Here is a 20,375-nt window from a genome sequence, read left to right as displayed (position 1 = left end):
GGTTTTATATTCGCACATTCGGACTTCTGATTAATTCAGACTTTGCAATAAATGTGCAATAAATTAATGTTTGCGAATTTTAAGCAGCGACATGATATTGACAACCAATCATTGTCAGCTTACAACACAATGGATACTTCCTCTCTCAAGATCCATAAAGGTACTAAAAACCTATTCAAATCGGTTCATGTGAGTACAGTGGTTCAATATTAATATTATAAAGCGACGAGAATATTTTTGGAGTGCCAAAAAAACAAAATAACAACTTATTTAGTGATGGCCGATTTCAAAACACTGCTTCAGGAAGCATCGGAGGACAGATGAATCAGTGTGTCGAATCTGCTGTTCGGAGCGCCAAAGTCACGTGATTTCAGCCGTTGGCAGTTTGACACGCGATCTGAATCATGATTCGACTCACTGATTCATTTGTGCTCCGAATCTTTGATGAAGCAGTGTTTTGAAATCGGCCATCACTAAATAAGTCATAAATAATACTAAATAATTTGTTCAGCAAATGTTTCCTTTAGTTATTTTAATGCTTAATTAAGCCTGCTAATATGTATTGTATGAGCTTCTGTTACTTTCACTGTTCATTCTATTGCTCTATCAAATTTTATCTTTCATTTAATTGCACAACACACATTTAGAGCTCATTGATTCTTGGGATAAGGGACAAAACATGTCCTACACACTAAAGCCCTCTTTATGTTAAAAATAAATTCATCAAAATGAAAATACGTAAAGTTACATCTAAAGGAAATCTGGATAGTTGGGACATTCATTGCTTTTATTTTAAAATAATTTTGTTAGTATTATTTTAAATACATGCTCTATACTTGGAAAAAATAATTTAACCTGTCCTCAATATGAGGTCACAATGTAAAATTGCCAAACAAAGTGTTTAAAAATGCAACAAATGAACAAAAATATACATTTAAATTGAAAGGCAGAGATCTATAATATATAAACCAATACAAAAAGTAAGTCTTAAATTATATTTTCCTTAAAATGCCTATCAAAGTTTTCACTTTGCGTCAACTCCTTCAGGATAGTTTTTTTTCTCTATTCTTTATAATTCTGAATAAATCAGGCAATGTCATGGTCATCATTAACTCTGAGGAGCACTTACTATTTCCTGCTCACTGTGGATCTCACTCTTATATTGAACAACAAAACACCCGAGTTGCTTACGAGACATTGTTGCTACAGCTGCTCCGGCCTGGAGAACATGGCGGACCGTGTACAGCTTGCTCAGGGTGGGGTCTATGCTAGTCCACCAGCAGTCTTATTCAAATAGCCCGCTACCTACATAGAAACTGGCTGCAAATTGAAACAGCTTGCTGGATGACACCGTTTCAGCCAATAACAAATTGGCAGTGTTGGGGAGTAGTTAACTACATGTAGCGGCGCTACTAGTTTAACTAAATTTTTTAGTAGCTTGTATGTAGTTCAGCTACTTTTAAAACAGTGTAGCTTTTCCAGTAGTTAACTACATTTTCCAGTAAGTATCGGTGTAGCGCGACCAAAAGCTACAAGCTACATTCCGTTTTGTGTTGCGTTCTGACCATAGACATAATGTCTATGGTTCTGACGAGCTCATTCATGAAGCAGCACAGCGTCTGCAGATCACGAACTAAAATCGTGCATTACTGCCATCTACTGTTATATAACGCATCTTGCGGCTTTATAAGTTCGTCAGCAGTTCATCGAGAAGAGATCGATCAATCAATATCCTGCTTCATTAGAACATGCAACATAATAATAAGTTTAATAAAAAGAAAAAAAAACAACTGCAAAACATTTATTGGAAAAATACTTATTGAATGTTTAAGTGATTGATAAGAATGCTAACAGTTTAAAAGAAAAGAAGAAGCACAGTTTGGTAAAGGTCTAAAGTACGAAGGGGAACATTATCTCTCTGGACAATGACTACTCCTTAGATATTCAGCGCAGACGCAAGGAATATAGAGACACGGATGTAAGTTTTGTTCAATGTGCTGATATATAGAAGTTGAAAGTTTTTTGTGTTTTATAAATAAGTGTTTCAGCAGTTAGAAAATGAAGCCCTTTTCTTTTTTTCCCTTTTTTTTTTTTTTTTTTTTAAATTATCCTAAGGGCTGACTTATATATACTAAGCATGAATGAGTCTGCCTTCATTGGTCACTGTTACCTGGTCTGGGAGAAAGATTAGGGTCTGGACTCACCTTCAAACTCTGCCTACAGCACTGTCAATGTGCTTGCTTTTCTTTATGGGAGAAAAACTGTTTGTGGCAGAGAGAACCCACAGTGTGGATTCTTTTTGTGGAAGTCTGGAAGTCCATAAGGAGGAAAAATTTGTTTTGCATATAGTTAGGATTTGTTCATTGTTGTTCGAAGTGTTCTATGTATCAGCGGATGGGATGTTTTATTTCCTTTTGAATTACTTGACTATTGGCAACCCAAAGACACGTCAGTTTTTTTCATGCTAAAGACTACGGTTAAGATAGTGAGTTATAATGTCAAGGGTTTGCATAGCCCTAAAAAAAGAAAGAATTTTTTTAACCAGCTTAAACAAATGAATAGTCAAATTGTTTTTCTACAGGAGACACATCTCTCAGATAATGAACATAAGAAACTGTCTAGATCATGGGTCTCACAGGTATTTTTTTCCTCGCACTCATTAGGACGTCGGAGGGGGGTGGCAATACTCTTTCATAAATCAGTACAATTCAGTGTATGTTCAAAATATGCAGACAACGAGGGGCGATTTATTCTAATTAATGGCACTTTGTCTGGGGTTATGATATCATTGTTTAACATACATGCACCCAATGAGACAAATACCAAGTTTATGAATAAAATTTTCAGTTTGATCAATGAAAAGTCTCAAGGGCGGCTGCTTATGGGAAGTGACTTCAATTGTGTGTTATCCCACTAGATACAAATCCCTTCTTGCATAAACCCCTTTCTATAATGAGTAAGGCCTTGAAGAACAACTGTGTGGAATTAGGGATGATTGATATCTGGAGATACCTATATCCTAGCACTGGTGTCAAAAGTATTCACCTTCATTACTCAGGTAGAAGTATAGATACTAGGGTTTAAAAATACTTCTGTAGAAGTTGAAGTATCAACTCAAGCTTTTTACTCAAGTAAAAGTATAAAAGTACTGGTTTCAAAACTACTTAAAGTATAAAAGTAAAAGTAATGCAAGGGAAAAAAATGGCATTAAGGACAAAAGCTTAGGCAGCGCCACAGGGGCATACTGTGCACTCCACCTCCTCAAATTTTTTTTAAAGGCCATAATGATTATACTGTTATATTAAAATGTTAATGTTGAAAAATTTGGGATGCACTAGGCTACCTGTTTCAGCCGCATATATGCCCATTGAAAATGAACGCATTTTAGTACAAATACATTAAAAAACCATATATGTGTACTACTAAGCATTAACGTGTTTCATGGAGCAGAAGATATGATGACTAGTTGCCTACAAGTCTTGTAATGGTGCAAAAAGTCAAACTTCAGAGGCATGTCATCAGTAACCTTTATTGAATGTAAATGTACATCCAAGCTCAGCTGCAGGAATCTGAGAGGGCAACAGACAAAATTGGTATACCCAGGGCAGGCTTAGTAACAATTACCCTTGTATGATTGTCTATATACAACAAACATTAGTGCTTTCAAAATGAATGATTAATCCAAGCGATTAATCAAAAAAATCAAAATCAAAAAATAACTCAAACCTGATACCTTCCTGGTATGTACTATGCTCAATTCTATAGCAACAATGTCACATTTAACTAGAAGATGTAACCAACAGTCCTGTATATACAACAACAGGGCAATCTACATCAGAATCTACATCAGTTAAGCACAGAACATGCAACAAAGAGTTACCAATAGGCTTTGTTCAGCCGCAAAAGCAGCTGGTTCTCAAAGTTCTTTGAGCCAATACATGCTCTTCTTGGCCTGAAGATCAACCCTGCAACACTAAACAGTCTTTCACAGGCTGCTGAGGCAGGGAGTGCGGTATTAAGCTTAAGTGATAGCTGGCACACAGCTGGGAAGGACTTCAGTACCTCTACTGTGTCTCCTGGGCACCCCAGGTAGGCATCCAACTGCTGGGTCGTTTCAAGAGGGCCAGTCTTCTTCAAGGAGGAAAAGAAGTCTTCTTCCTCAGATGATTGGGAGCCTTCGCTGATGTGATTCTCAGCCTGACAGTCCAAGTGGCTTTTGATATAGTCAAGGCCTGTGGAATAAAAAACAAAAATCAGGACAGTATTGTAATTGGTGTATGTTTGTATGTGTGTATATGTGTGTGTGTGTATATATGTGTGTGTGTGTGTGTGTGTGTGTATATGTGTGTGTGTGTAGGTGTGTGTGTGTGTATATATATGTGTGTGTGTATATATGTGTATATGTGTGTGTGTGTGTGTGTGTTCATTTCAAACTCATTTCACTGTCTCCATAGAAATTACACGTATTAACGGGAAGTTAAGAAGTGAGACACTTACCAAGTTTGAGGATATTTTCGTCACTAGTCCAGCAGGTCTTAAATTTGGGAACTAGAATTGCTGCGGCTATCAGCTCTGGATCTGCAAGCATCTCGCCAAAGCGTTTTTCAAGACCTGAAAGAAGTGCAGCAATCAAAGGTTCACAGAACTTGGAGGTGACGTGAAGGTCCTGGAGCTTGGTCCTTAGTAGAGTTATGGTGGGGACCAACCATCCCATCTGTACTCTGGTTTCTCCCTGAAGAACATCCAGTGCCTTTGCAACTGGGCTCATTGTCTTCACATATTCTGCAAGAAATGCAAGTTCCACTGGAGTAAACCTGTACAAAGAAGAAAAGAAAAACACAACATGGAACATTTAGCCTACTTGACCTTCAACTGGAGGAACTGATAATTAAAAAGGAAAAATATTGCCATCTGAGACTTTTAAAAATGTAGTTGTGTTGCTACAAAATCACATCCATAGTAAAAATGGGGACTGTATACTGGCGTAGTGCATACATGTGTTTTACATTATTCAAAGTATAAAACTATGACTTAATCAATTGTTTATCACTTCATTAAGTGAAAGGCAGAAAAACAAGCACTTACTTAGGTGTATCTAGTTCACTGCAGACAGCTGCAAGGGCTCCTTCACCTTGTTCTCTTGTTATTCTCACTATTCTTTCTACGGCTGAGAAGAGTGAATTCCACCGTGTAGCAACAGGCCTTACGAGTTGGAGTTTGCAGTTGTCTTCAATTACTTCAGATGCGATGGTTGATCTTGAACTTTTGTTCCACAGGCTAGAGCATTTGGCAAATGTGGACCTTGACACATGCTTGTACAATGGGTTGACCTCTGCTTTTGAAGCATCAACTGTGGAAATTAAATTGAGGAGGTGGCACGCGCAGCGATGGTGCTTGGGTAGCTGGAATTCCAAGTAGTCATCTTCGTCCAACAGGGCTCCGGCATCAACAAATTCAATACCCTCAACACTTTCCTCTTCTTCATCATAATCATCATTTTGGCCACCATCATCCTCTTCTCCATCACCCTCTCCTACAGGTTCAGGATTGTTGTTCTCGTCAGTCTGCCCATAAACTCTGAAGGCTTTCAGGAAGTTTGATCCGTTGTCAGTTGTTGTGCGTACGATCTTCTTTCTGATATTGAATTCTGTGTGAATATCATTTAGGGCACCAGCCAGGGCAGAAAAGGTATGGGACCCTTTAAGTTGCTTGCATGCCAGGGCAGCACAGGATCTCTGCATGGTCTGAGGGTTAAACCAGTGCGCAGTGACACCAAGGAAACCGTGACGGTGTGCCGTCCAGCAGTCTGTTGTTGTTGCTATGAACTGAATTTCACTAAGGGCAGCTTTCAGTTTTTTTTTCATTTCAACAGAGGCCTTTGTGACTTTGTTTACAACAGTATTGCGTGTCATGACGTTTGTATTTGGCTGAAGATGTTGCACAAGATCAATGAAGCCCTGTTGCTGAACAATGTGTGGTGGGTGCAAGCCTTGAACAACAAATTGGAGGACTACTTTATCCACACTTGCCTGGGACACTCTTCGAGTCTCCCACAGCTTGGTTTGTTTGGAGGGTGGGGCCAAAGAACCTTCAGTGGATGATTTCCTTTTGAGAGCTGCTGAAGTAAGTTGCGTGTACCTCTCTAGATGAGTGGGGTGTTTCTTCTGTGGAGAAAATGAATGCACAGGCACAGATTGAGATACATATTATTTATCTCAAACCACAAAGTCAGACTATCTAGGACTTCCGCTGTATTAATGTCATGCTTGAAGTTCATGAATGAAGGTCAGACTACAAGTTAGGGAGCAGTTTCACTGGTCTATGCGATTACTTAATACTTCTTAAGATAATCTTAAATACATCTAAGTGTACTCAACTGTGCTATTTTGAGACACCATGAAATATGAACTTAAATGTGCTTTTAATATACTATCTCTGTGTTTAAAAAAAATATATTTAGATATCACTTATAGTACATTTGGCCCCATAGTGTACTAAAAGTGGTATCTAAATATATTTTTTAAAACACAGAGATAGTATATTAAAAGCACATTTAAGTTCCTATTTCATGGTGTCTCAAAATAGCATAGTTGAGTACACTTAGATGTTCTTAAGATTATTTAAGTACTAAAGAAGAATGTATATTAAGGACAAAATTAGTGTGCGAAAATAGAGCACTTTAAGCTCTTTTTTTTTTAAATGCACTTTATTTCACCTGGGAGTACATGCTTTATCAGAAAGCTGTAGACTATACCTTTGCACAATAAACTTAAAAATATTGCATATAGTAATAAAATAAGCTCAGATAACATTTGGTTAAAGTCGAATTTCACATCTTACAGCCCACCAAAAGAGCTTGCAACATTGAAACATAGCCTACTGCTAGCAAGCAAACCATGGCATGTCTTGGCATGTAGGCCTACCTAGGTAGTAGTACGTTACTAGGTCACTAGAATATTATCAAATATTGCTAAAGTCGAATTTCAAATTTGTCAATAATCAACTGATAATAACAAAATTTCAGCTTACCTCAACATGCTTTTTCAAATTAGACGGCGAGTTTTTGAAAGCCATTAGTTCGTGGTACTTTGGTGCGCAGAGCTTGCAGCGCATTCGAAAGGAGTTGTTTTTGTATGAAGGTAAATCAGTAGCAAAACCCGAGAGGTTGCTGATTTGAATGTGAGAACTTGTAGTATTAATATTTGTATTTGTAAATTGAAATTTACACTCTCAGCCCTGATGTGAAAAGCTGAATGTTTCGATTTGCACACGCAGACAACAATCAAAACACACGTGTTACAAAGTTGTAGTTGCAGATTAATAGTTACAAATGTGTAAAATGGCATTCACATAAACAAAATGACAGACACAAATGTGTGAGACATATGTACTGTTGCACTTTACTTCAGTTTCGCTGTACAGCTTCAAGTCGGCGCTTACAACCTCTCAGATCTGGCCGTACAAGTTCAATTCCTGGCGCTTTGACTTTTGCTACTCTTTTTGCGATATTCCTGTTGCAAAACTGACTTGAGCACTTGAAAGCAGATGTGAGAGAGCGGAGAGGGGATGGGGGGGTGAAGCCGTTTTATTGGTCGATGCCTGACCAATGAACAATGCCATCCAGTGCGACTTGGCATGCTGCAATAAATAATTGCATATGTATGAGACAATATTTTCATTAAAATATCATTAGTTTTAACAGTTTTTTTTTTTTATATTACAGTAAAAAAGTAGTAAAGTCATTTAATTGGGTGGCTGCTACATGGCCCACCAAAACGGCGCGATCTGCTCTATGTAGTGACGTCATTGCATACAAAAACATCCCATTTCATTGGCTGACTCCAACCAATAAACGACTTTACTACTCTTTTACTGTAATATAAAACTCAGTTAAAACTAATGATATTTTAATGGAAACAGGGATTTTAACTCAGGGCACAGAACTAGCTACCCCCCCCCCCCCCCCCCCCCCCCCCCGCCCTCTTTTTTTTTCTTTGGTCTCTGAGCAGCTTTGTCCCAAAATGTGCGTATTGTTTTCAGAGAAACGTGATTAACGAAAAACGAAGCTTCACATTGTTTACAGTCACGTGAATGCTACACTTTGCGTTTCAGAATGTTTGAACCCAGACCATTAGCCAGCCTACTATATGAAAGTTCCAGTAAGTCCATTTACTAAACATTTTAAATATATAAGCCTGTAGCCTATATTACATCATCATATGTTCTGTCATATAGGCTACAATAACAGCACAATACTTGCATCAAACAACTCAGTAGGCTATGTATTATTAGTAATTGTTATTCTTTTTGTTGATCCATTTCATTTATTGCCAAACTTTAAGATGTGAATTATATTATTGAAATAAACACATTTTGCGTCGTCAGGCTTTTATTTGTGTTTAATGGATAAAACTACGGAGCTGCGATCTCAGGTTTATGGCTGCTGTAAATTTTACCTGCCATAAGATGGCACTGTTTCGACACTTTTGATGCTTTGAAAGCTTTCCCAAAATGTTTAGAGAAAAGCTTCAAACATTTAAGAGGCTTCATTTTTCCATCACTACTCAATGGTTTTAGGCCTTTTTGTAAATGTTTCAGTCGAATTGTGCTGTTTTATTGAGCGTTTACTCATTTTGAGCTTGTTTTTTAAACATTAACCATCTGTAACGTCATATCCAATCAGATTTCTTTTCAACCATATCCCTCACGCCCTTACAACACACAAACGCACACCTTTATTTATTCTCATTCTGTCTTGCTCTCTTAATATGTAATGAGTTTACGCAGATAGATTTTAATAATCGATTTTAAAAAATAAATTAAATAAAAATAGCGCCCTCTCATGGTACATGCACAGTGCGTACACTGGCATTGTTCATTGGTCAGGCATCAACCAATAAAACGGCTTCACCCCCCCACCCCCTCTCCGCTCTCTCACATCTGCTTTCAAGTGCTCAAGTCAGTTTTGCAACAGGAATATCGCAAAAAGAGTAGCAAAAGTCAAAGCGCCAGGAATTGAACTTGTACTGCCAGATCTGAGAGGTTGTAAGCGTCGACTTGAAGCTGTACAGCGAAACTGTAAAGTGCAACAGTAAATATGTCTCACACATTTGTGTCTGTCATTTTGTTTATGTGAATGCCATTTTACACATTTGTAACTATTAATCTGCAACTACAACTTCGTAACACTTGTGTTTTGATTGTTGTCCTCGTGTGCAAATCGAAACATTCAGCTTTTCACATCAGGGCTGTGAGTGTAAATTTCAATTTACAAATACAAATATTAATATGACAAGTTCTCACATTCAAATCAGCAACCTCTTGGGTTTCGCTACTGATTTACCTTCATATTTTTGCATCCAACCATTTCGAAAAAATCTTCCAGGTACGGCCAGGGATGTATAAGGTCTTCCTGGCTACCAACCTCCTCGCTGGTGCTTGGTTGGGACATTTCACTTGAGTTATCAGTCTCTGCCACGGACATCTTTCTACTTGGCTACATATGTCTGTTCAATGTTGGGGGTAACTTGCTGGAGTGTGACGTGATTTGTGACCTGTGCAGGTGTGATGGATATCAAACCAATAGGGTGTGGGAATGGTATATGTTTATACTTCTCATCCAACCACAGTCAAATTCACTCTATCGGGATGGCGCGATTTATCTGGATAGGTTTTTTTTTTTTTTTTTTTTTTACAATGACAAGCCGAAATGAAATAGGAGTAACGAGGCTATTTTTAAAATGTAAGGAGTAGAAAGTACAGATAATTGCGTGAAAATGTAAGGAGTAGAAGTAAAAAGTCGACTGAAAAATAATTACTCCAGTAAAGTATAGATACCCGAAATTTCTACTTAAGTAAGGTAACGAAGTATTTGTACTTCGTTATTTGACACCTCTGTATCCTAGGGACAGAGATTTCACTTTTTACTCTCATCCACACAACTCATACTCTAGAATAGATCATTGTAGGGGATGGTTGTGACATGCACTGTGTATACAACTGAAAAAAAGAAATAGGATTTTAGGGTAAGAGTAGCCTCCAAGGTTTGACATCACACATTGCACTCATACTGCCAAGGAAATTGTAACCATTATCATTCACACACATAAAGTAACTTCCATACATCAGAGTAAAAAGAAAATGTATACAGCATAATATACTGTAATATAAACACACAAACAAAAAACAATGAAAATTATATGTAGCCTACAGTGCTGTAAACAAAGCTGGAGTTTCACAACTAACAGTTCTTCACTGGTCACCGTCCTCACCCTCCCTCTCCTGGTCACCGTCCTCACCCTCCTGGCCATCCACATGCTGCTGTCTGTCTGGCCACAGATTCTCATCCACATCACAGCGTATATTCTCCTTTGCAATGCAACGAGGGAAGAAACGGTGTGCATGTCGCAACCATCCCCTACAATGATCTCCTGTAATATCCTCACACACAGTGTCCATTGCTTGGAGCAGGGACCTCTGATCTTGAGCCCGATGCTCATACACTCTCCACCTGCAAGCAGAGAAAAACTCCTCAATAGGATTGAGAGAGATGAAATGATGCTGACACGTTTTGGAGCGAACAACCATTAGACTGAGAATCAACAATCAGTTTAGATCAACAAGCTCTATTCACTTGGAAATTGTGCTAAATGTAGGCTACCTGTAATTAATCATTTGCAAAGATGTACTGAGACATTGAGACATGTACTTAGACATTTGCAATTTGATTAAATGAATGAGAAATTCAATTCTGTTGTGAACAATTGCCAAGGGGTTTGGAGATTTGTCCATGTTGTTTTGAGAATGTAATTTCTGTTTCAAGAAATGAGCCAAACCAATGGAGAAAAACTGTAATATGGTCCTTTGTGTGAAGTATTTCAAAGCAAGGCTTAAAAACGAAAAAAAAATTCAATCGTTCCACTCCGAGCAGAATCGGTATTTTAACGTTTCTGTTCCAGCGTTCCTTCCTATTATAAACGTTCCGAAACCGGTTTGATAAGAAAAAATAACGGTTAATAACGTTATTTTTATTTATTTTATTTTTTTCTGCGTGTAGCCTACTTAATAATAATAATAATAATAACACGTACTGCATTTTATTTATTAAAAAACAAAGATAGTGTATTTGCCGTCGTAGGCCTACAATTATCTTTTATAACAAGATTCTGTCCAAATGTAAACCTATTAAACGAAAGGAAAAACAATGGTTTATAAATTAAAGTATTTTTTCAAGATATTTTAATGTTTAAAATGTTGCTGGTTTAATGTTTAATGTTGCTGGTTATAAATACCGACACTATTCCTGAGAGGAAAAAAGTTGCATAGGCCGCATTTTATTATATTACATTATTAGCCTACACCTTTATGAACAAAACTGCCCTATATTATTTATGTACTCCACAACAAAACCTCTAAAATTAACAGTTGGACTATTCAGGCTAGGCTATAAACGTCAAGCAAAAACAAAATTAACCCATAAGAACCCGGACCAATTTCCCCTTATAGGAAAATTATGGGGCATATAAAACAGACTAAATGGACCACTTAAAACATGTTTCTGCAGTTGTTTTTTAAATACAACCACTCCTTGTCAAAGATCTGTAATGTTACATATATGTGACATTGGGCGTTTATGATAAATTTTTAATGTTACATACAACAAAAAAATTATATATATATATATATATATATATATATATATATATATATATATATAAATATATATATTTACTTTTTTAACGCCATTCCAGCTTCTATTGCTATATTCAAGGCGAGAAACAGGTTTATTTATTGGAAATAAAACTAAATATGATGCAAAACGAATTAATTTAAAGTGAATGTAGCCTACCTTTCTCATTCGGCATGAATCCAACTGTTTTCATTTTCGAGACGAATGCTAAACTATTATGAGCTTCCCAGCTAACACACGACGTAACAGTTACGTAATGTATTCGTACTTTTTGGTAATGTCATGACTTACTAACTGACAACGTCCCTGATAGCAAACGTACATCTCGGAGACGTCTATTTGATGTGTGTGTTTACGTCTGGAAGACGTAATTTTTAGAGTGTTTGCTCATCTGCAATACGTCTATAGGACGTTTCCTGTCAGATGTCAAATAGATGTTTAGAAGATGTCTTTAAGATGTTTATGATTTAGAATTTGTGTAAAACTGACATCTTAAAGATGTCTATCAGATGTTTGTAAACAGCAGATGCTTTCCAGATTAAGTAATCTTTAACAGACATCTTGCAGACGTACGTGTGCTATCTGGGGTAACTACGACGTCGCATGCCAGTAATTTCATTACCTTCAGATTACCATCTCACAACGTCGTCAGTATGTTCTCCTAACGTTATAAGATTACCAAGAACGTTCCAGATACGTCCTATATTCGTAATATATTGGTAATTCCATGACTTACTAGTAACGTAACTACAACGTTGTATGCCCGTAATAATATTACCATCAAATTACCATATCAGAACGTCGTCAGTACGTTCTCCTAACGTTACAAGATTACCAAGGACGTTCCAGATACGTCCTCTATTCGTAATATAATGGTCATTCCATGACTTACTGGCAACGTAACAGCAACGTCATGTGCTCGTAATTTCATTACCATCATTTACACATTCTTTATATGTTATTATTACCAGAATTTGCAATATAAAACGTGTAATTAAATGTCAGACACAAGACTGAAATGTCCCTTAAGAAATTTTTTTTTCTTTTCACCAAATCAGAGTATGGATGACTGCTTTTGATGTGACATACAGCGCGCGCCTCCACAAATGGAGTGCGCGCGTGCCCACGGTATGTTGATAAGAGTGTAAAGTTAATTTTTCTGAGAGAAGAATTTATTTTTCCGAGGTGACAACGAATAAATGGCTTTTATAAAAATGTATAAAGTTAACTTTGGAAAGACGCAAAACCTTTTTTTATTGTTATGTTTACGTTAGTGCTGGTGGCCGTTAGAGTTGCCATGGCAACCGGGAAAACATTCAAGCTGCTGGAGAGGACAGCGTCAACGTTTCTCCGTACGTGTTTCTCGTCAGTTTTATAGCAATAAAGTTCAACAACTGCGTCAGATTGGTTAAGTGACATTACCCACAGTCTACTTTAAGTACTTTTGTTAATATTTTTACCTCTGTGATTTCCTTGATCGTCTGAAATATATGTTAGCAAATGGTACGTTAGCATAGCATATGTTTTTAATGATACTGAGAGCAAAACGTCTTGAATGCTTTTATTTTATGTTTTGCTGTAGGCTATATGTTTTTATTTATAGTTTGAGTGTATTTTATTATTTTTATTTGGAGTTTTGTTCATGTTCTGTGTGTTTTTCAAAATAAATTAATTTAATTCATTTTGAGTCTGCATTCATCGTTCACAGCTGTTGGAATAGCCTTTACATTAGTTTGGGCAAATGAGGACATAAATTAGGTTAAACTACTGCATGTCCACCCATAGAAAAATAAATAAATATAAGAATTACCAACTGATGACCAACACACAACTATTGATACACAACGTTGCCACGACGTCGCAGTTACTAACTGGCAACGTCACAAAGTTACGTTGTGGCGACGTATAGGCACCTTTCACTTTTCCGGTTGCCACGATGAAAGTTTGGTCACCAAATTACGTTGCAGTTACGTAACAGTCACGTATTTTGGTTAGCTGGGTTTGTACTTCACTCACATTATCGATGTAAAACATCATTCTTCACATATAACAGCACAGTCAGGAGGTGGTCACGGGTGCTAAACGGCAGATTATATTACAGAATTGAATTGAGCAGTGTAACTTTTGGTTGATTATTTTATTTTAATATTCAACAGCTGCGATATCAAGTAAGCAATGCAAAAATTAGTGTGCGCGCGCGTGAGGCGCCGGCGCGAGCACTGGATTTGTTTTCCTTCTATAAGACAGTAAACTGTAGGTCTACTGCGTAATTAATGGTCATACAGGTAAAAGCAAGACATAATTCATACATTTACAAAAGACACAAATAACGAAAACAAGCAGAATGTCTGTTTCCTTTTCTAGATCTTTGGAGTGCGCCACAAATAACCACTTTCGCTTTGTTAATCTGTAGACCTAATTATTTAAGTGAAATATTTCGCGTAGCCTATAGGCTTAAATATTCCCTTTTATTTTATGTGTGTTATATAGGTAGGCCTATAGTTTTCTCCATTCACAGAAGCGCTGCGGATCGTGATGTGACGTTGAAAATTGTACTCGCTGGTACAACAAGCTGCATATTCCTTGACATTAATTTTTACTTAATGTAGGCCTAATACTTGACGGTTGGTGACATATATCATTGGAAAAACTAATGCCAGCATTGCCATTGTGACTTACCTAACCAATGATGACTTGACAGCTGAGCCTGAGCGCGTCAGCGCGGGCATCTCACTGTAGAGCATGAGCGCAGGCATTTCACACACTTTGGATGCGTCAGCATCACGTTTGCACAGGCTGTACTATTTGAATTCGTGATTGGTTGACTGCCAAATCAAAATATTAAACAGAACGATAAAATAACGTTATTATCCGGTTAATGGGCATTTCAAATTACCGTTTCTGTTCAGAACGATTAAATTTGATTTCGTTTCCGTTTCTGGTTACGTTCCGGTAAAAATTTCGTTCGTTTCCGGTTTTCGTTTTCGTTCCTTAAACCGGTTCAGAGCCCTGTTTCAAAGTATTCCAAAGTATTTAGATTAAGTTACTAAACTTGAGTAATGTAACGAAATACGTTACAGATTACTTTTTAAAGCATGTATTTTGTAATCTGTAGTGAAATACATTCTAAAAGTAACCTTCCCAACCCTGAGGATGAATAGGGCATGTGGTAAAGACATGCCTTGCTGCACCACAGTACAAACATGAGCCCCGGGTCAGCCGACTCTGCCGAACCTTGTCGTAGGTGATAGAGTTGCTCACCCCCAGATGAATCACCTGCTGGTCTGCCGAAAACCTCCTTGAAATGGGTGATGAAGTTATTCAGACACTGGGTAATGGGTCCAGCTTGTGACCAGATGGTTTCTGCCCATTTGAGTTCTCGTCTGTTCAACTGAGAGATGATAAATGCTACCTTAGAGTAATCGTCAGGGTATAGACGCAGCTGCATCTCCAGGGCCAGTGAACAATGCAGAAGGAATCCATTGCAGTCCTCCGCCGAGCCAGAGGGCACTGGGCAAGGGCGCTGGTTTGGCCATGGGACTGGCGCACACCGGTGGTGAAGGAGTGGATGCGGTGGTGACGGAAGTGAGAGCTGGCGTGGGTGCAGGTGGATTGGTGTTAAGAACGCAACGAAGACCATCCACAAGCTCTTGAAATGGGTCTGTTGAACTCTTCTGTCCGGTCTTCTGTTATGGACAGAGGGACAAGAGACACAGATGCAAACATAGATGGGAGTTATTGAACAAACAGCAAGGTGAACACAGTGATGCAGGTAAGTGAACTGGAAATGTAGACTTTGCAGAGAGGTAACTGAATAATGATACTGTCCTTTGTCTTACAGAAACGTAGATCTTTGATGGATGGTTGATTCTCAATGGAGTGAACACACATTGGAGGTAGATAGACTCACACACAGATAACGAAGCACGGAGACCAGGTAAGTAGCTTAGTAATCTTGGAGAGCAACATAGAGAAGTCCTTTACATATAGACCAGACAATTCACTGAGGTGAGTGGCTTGCTTAAATGTCTGGTGTGATCAGGTGCTGATGGGGAACAGGCGCATGTGATTAGAACTCTGGTGAGGGAGTGTGCTGTGATTGGCTGATGGTGGAGCTTGGCGAGTCTGTGACAGTCATAGGCAGGTGACGTCATGACCAGGAACCTATAAAGCATACTTGGGGAATAAGAAAGCTTTTTACCATGTTAATCATAATCAAAGGGATGTTCCAGGTGTCCAGGCAAGTTTATCTCCATTCACAACATTTGTGTCACAATGTTGATCTCAACAGAAAATAACTTTTGACTCATCTCTCAGTTGTGTTTGTTGTTTATTTTTTAATTTATATAGATCAGCAGCCGGCAACTTTATGGGACACGAAGTGATAATCACAGAAGACTCACAGTATCACAGAAACCTCTGGTCGTATGAATGGATCGTCTGATCTGCAGATTAAAATCTCTTTAATAGTATTTATAGCACCTAACTTAATAAAACAGGCTGTGGCTATGAGGAATTATTACCTCAAAATGTACCCATATGCAAGTTTGAGTGACTTTATTTAAATTAAATACATTAGCTATTGTCACATGTCAGTGATTATCCTGATCTCTGATATATTTCTGACCTCCAATATAGATGGTCACTCCACTGTCTGCAGGGTTCCCGCGGGGTCTTAAAAAGTCTAAAATTCTGAACTTTAAATTTAAGGCCTTAAAAAGTCTTAAAAACGGCCAAATTTTCATCCGAGGTCTTAAATTTCATTTAGTCAGGTCTAAAAATTTTTCAACCCATTTCCAGAAACGCTACCTGCTGAAAGTTATTACAAAGTAGCAACAAAGTAGCAAAAAAGTAGCGAGTCGTAGTTCTTTCTGGGGTATATTGGTGTTGGTATACGCGTTGATAAAACTACAAATCCCATGATAAATGCAATAACTTACCTGCCCGCGAGATACGTCTGCGTCTCCTCAGAGTTTGTTAAAGTTCGGCTACGTGTGGAAAATGGGAAAGTGTACTTTCAACGAGACATGGCTAGATCACAGTGTGTAGTGTAGGCCTATAGGCGACCGTTATTTTATGGTTTCCATGGTGACGCGTCATTGCTTGTTACGTGACACACCGCAGCAGCAACAGCGCTGAATGAATGATGATCTGCTTTTATGTCATTTTTCCTTTTTTATTCAGAATATTCACAAATGTGTTAGCTATGGCATGAAATATCTGATATTCCGATTGTCAAATACATGCAAGTGGAAGTGTATTGTTGTTTAAACACCTTTATAACGATCGCGTTAGTTGAGCTGTATGCACGATATAATTTTATGACACAAAATTTTGAAATTTAGGCTTAAATCAAACACATTTTAATTCAGATTCTGTATATATATATATATATATATATATATATATATATATATAAACGGAAAACAAAAACAACGAAAAAACAGCTGGCTGACCCCTAGAGGGGTGGGGAAAAGGGGTGGGCGGCTGCCCATTTGGCACGTTGTTGTGTGTTTAAGGTTACTAATGTGATTGCTTTATCTGTAAATTAAATTAATGCTTTTTCAATGACTGAATTCATTGAAATAAAATGATTTTTTCAGAATTTCTTTGATTTGAATATTTTTTGGTAATGCGTCGTGTAGGTCTTAAATTTCAATCTTTATGGTCTTAAAATGTCTTAAAAAGGTCTTAAATTTGACTTACTGAAACCTGCATGAACCCTGTGTCTGGTATCCATGTGAATATCTTACAAACGTTACCACGTTTGCCAGCTTTATGTTATGACAAAAAGATAAAAGAAAAGAAAAAGAAAAATTGGATGTTAATTTACATAGAAAAAAAGAAGTAGAACTGAATAAATGCATGGATTAATAAATACAAAAAAGTAATTTGGGGACAAAATCAATTTAATTCTTTCCTTGCTTTTACTTTATAAATATATACTAAATATACTGAAGATATCAGACTATGTGTACAACTCAATATTAATATTCAACACAAAACATGTCAAGTTAATAAATTTAATGACATCTAAAAACATGAAATGTAATTATTAACCTGATTTACAACTTTTACAACAAGAATGCCCTAGATTTTGGGAAATTGGATTTATGCACTTATGATAACGTTTACAATAACCTGTTTTATGGTATCATAATGTGAGCTGTTGTTTTGCAGTGTATACTTTGATCTTATCATCTTTAACCTTATTATTATTCTCAGGTAAAGTAAGTCGAGTCATTTTAAATTACTCACAGTTTGGTCAGAAGACTTCTCTGTGGTGTGTTCTTGATTAAAGTCTTAAAACGCTATAAATCAAAGCTTCGGTAGACAGTTTTTGTAATTAGTCAAATTTCTTTTATTTGGTTACATTCCTTATAATAAAAAAATGTAAAGGCAAATAAAATGTCATCATTATAGTATAAAGTACAATATTCCCACTGTTATACAATATACAATAATCAAATATGTAGTCAGCTCTGGGTTTCTAGGAGTCGGAGGGATTGATGTATCAGTATCCAAAGAGGCAATCGACTCTTCAGCCTTTTCATGTCTATGAACTCCAGTAAACTCAACCAAGATGGCCGATTTCCTATTAATGTGCAAGGAGTAGAACCACAGTTCTTTAGGTGTGTCCCAATTTGCGTACTTATGCACTATTCTACGATGTTTTTAAGTATAAATAGTCCAAGTAGTGCGTTCACACTGAAAATTCCAAAAAGAAAAAGTACACTTTAAATACCCGGATGATGCACTAAATTAACGGAAAAAATGAAGTGTGGAACGTTGGACACTTGATGCACTCAACTGTCGCAGCTTGAATTACATAGCGGAGGGGAAAGGGCTGTCAGACTCCGATGTTAAATGACAAAATAACCTTAAACAATTCATGCACTACATGCATGATGCATAAGTACATAGTGCATAAGTGCATAGTGTGTCATTTGGGACACAACTTTTGTGTCCTTGAACACACACACTATTGTGTACTGGCAGTCCAGTTCTGCTCCTCCTTCTCATGGGTAGCCACATACATACATAACTAATAATTACTGTACATCTCTGTCCATACAGTATGAGGCATTTCTTAGAAATGAAAAAAAAAAATTGTAAGCAATGCATTATATTAAATAAATTAGTTAAATATGTGTATATCTAAAATAAACATTCATATGCAGAATAGTCTGTCTAAAATTACACTGTATGTAATACTGCTGTTTTTTTTTGTTTTTTTTTGTTTGTTTTTTGTGCACATCTATTTCCTATTCGTATTTTACCTTTTGTTTACCATTGTTTATTTAGATTCTAGTCATATGGTGCAAAATCACTAAGTGGTTTAGTTTTTTTTAACAATACTTTTCTTACAAATGGAGTTAGGAGTATTGACAGTAAACTGATAACAAATGTATGACAGAAATTTACAGAAAAAAAAAAAAAAAAAATAGCTGCAAGCAGCAATGACGGGCCCAAGCTCTGGTGCCACCGCCACCCTGGCTGCTTTAGGATAACTGAGAATGGTGGGAAATGTGCTTTTAAAGTGGGTAAATGATGACAATTTTCATTTTTGGGTGAACTATCCCTTTAAGTAGGGTGTTATGACACATCTGTACCCTTTGCTAAGGTAACACCAAACAAAACAGAAACTGTTGACCTTTTTATGAACACCAACAAAATAGTCCCAATATTGAAAGTCCATGAATAGGCTCGTTGGCTGCAACACACCAGTCCTTTAGTCCATAGGAAAAAAAAAAGTGATAGCCTGATGACTATAAAACAGCTGTGAGATTCTAAGAACATCATGTGCTCTGTCTCCTTCAGACATCATGTGATCTTTCTCTGTACATCCAAAAAGGATGCATCCCTTACCTTTTTGTACTTTAGTTACTGAGCTGTCAGTTTCACTTCTTATATTCTTCTTATATAATGTACCCCTGGACAATAAACTGTGTTCCATGACTGAACTTTATGTGTTTATGTGGTACCCAGGTATAATGTACCTGTTTTCTGTGCTAGATCGCTCAACCTGAATAGATCGTCTCGAAATACTTGATTTCCAATTAATTTTTATCTTACAACAGCTCAAAAGTTTAATACACCATGACTCATTTTTTAGAGATGATTTTTCGACCAATACTCTGGAGTTAGAGTAGTAAAAGCATGCCACCTCACCACACACACATCCCTCTTCAAAATGGCCACCGTTCTCTTCTTATGGGCTGGCCCATCAAAATAAAAGTCCTTAGCGACCAACAAATGTCCCCCTAACTCCCCTCAAACAAAAAGCATATGCAAATGCTCAAAATCAACATATACATGAAGATAAAAAATAAAAATAAACAACAAACATTTAGGCATTGTTTATTTTTTACACTTAATTTTTTCTATACAGTATGTTTTTCCATTCTACTGTCTGTATATTGAAACATGTAGCTTAGTAAACAACTTTGCCTGCTTTAAATGCTTGGAGAATCTTTCCTATTGAAGGGTCCAATTCCTGAAGCCAGTGTATTAAGAACACACACTGATTCTAATATATATAATTCATAAATATATGTGTGGTTTTCCTTCACATGCAAGAATATAAGTTATTTGTTGCGTTGTAAGATTATATTTTTTATGTTTTTCTTCATAAAAGGTGCCATCAGGGTGTGTAAACCACCATAAAGTATATAGTGGTTAATCA

At 37.1% G+C, this 20,375-nt stretch overlaps 1 long non-coding RNA gene across 1 annotated transcript; it reads left to right on the top strand.

The window, feature by feature from the left end:
• Window positions 1-12,298: 12,298 nt before the first annotated feature.
• LOC125245167 lies at window positions 12,299-17,294 on the top strand. The gene is made up of 2 exons (XR_007179449.1): window positions 12,299-15,626; window positions 15,732-17,294. It is a non-coding gene; the product is annotated as an uncharacterized LOC125245167 (long non-coding RNA).
• Window positions 17,295-20,375: the final 3,081 nt, after the last annotated feature.

Source organism: Megalobrama amblycephala, linkage group LG14 (genome assembly GCF_018812025.1).
Source record: "Megalobrama amblycephala isolate DHTTF-2021 linkage group LG14, ASM1881202v1, whole genome shotgun sequence".
NCBI classification, from domain to species: Eukaryota; Metazoa; Chordata; class Actinopteri; order Cypriniformes; family Xenocyprididae; genus Megalobrama; species Megalobrama amblycephala.
Note: the sequence above shows the minus strand (reverse complement) of the source record. Positions and strands in the feature narration are given on the sequence as shown.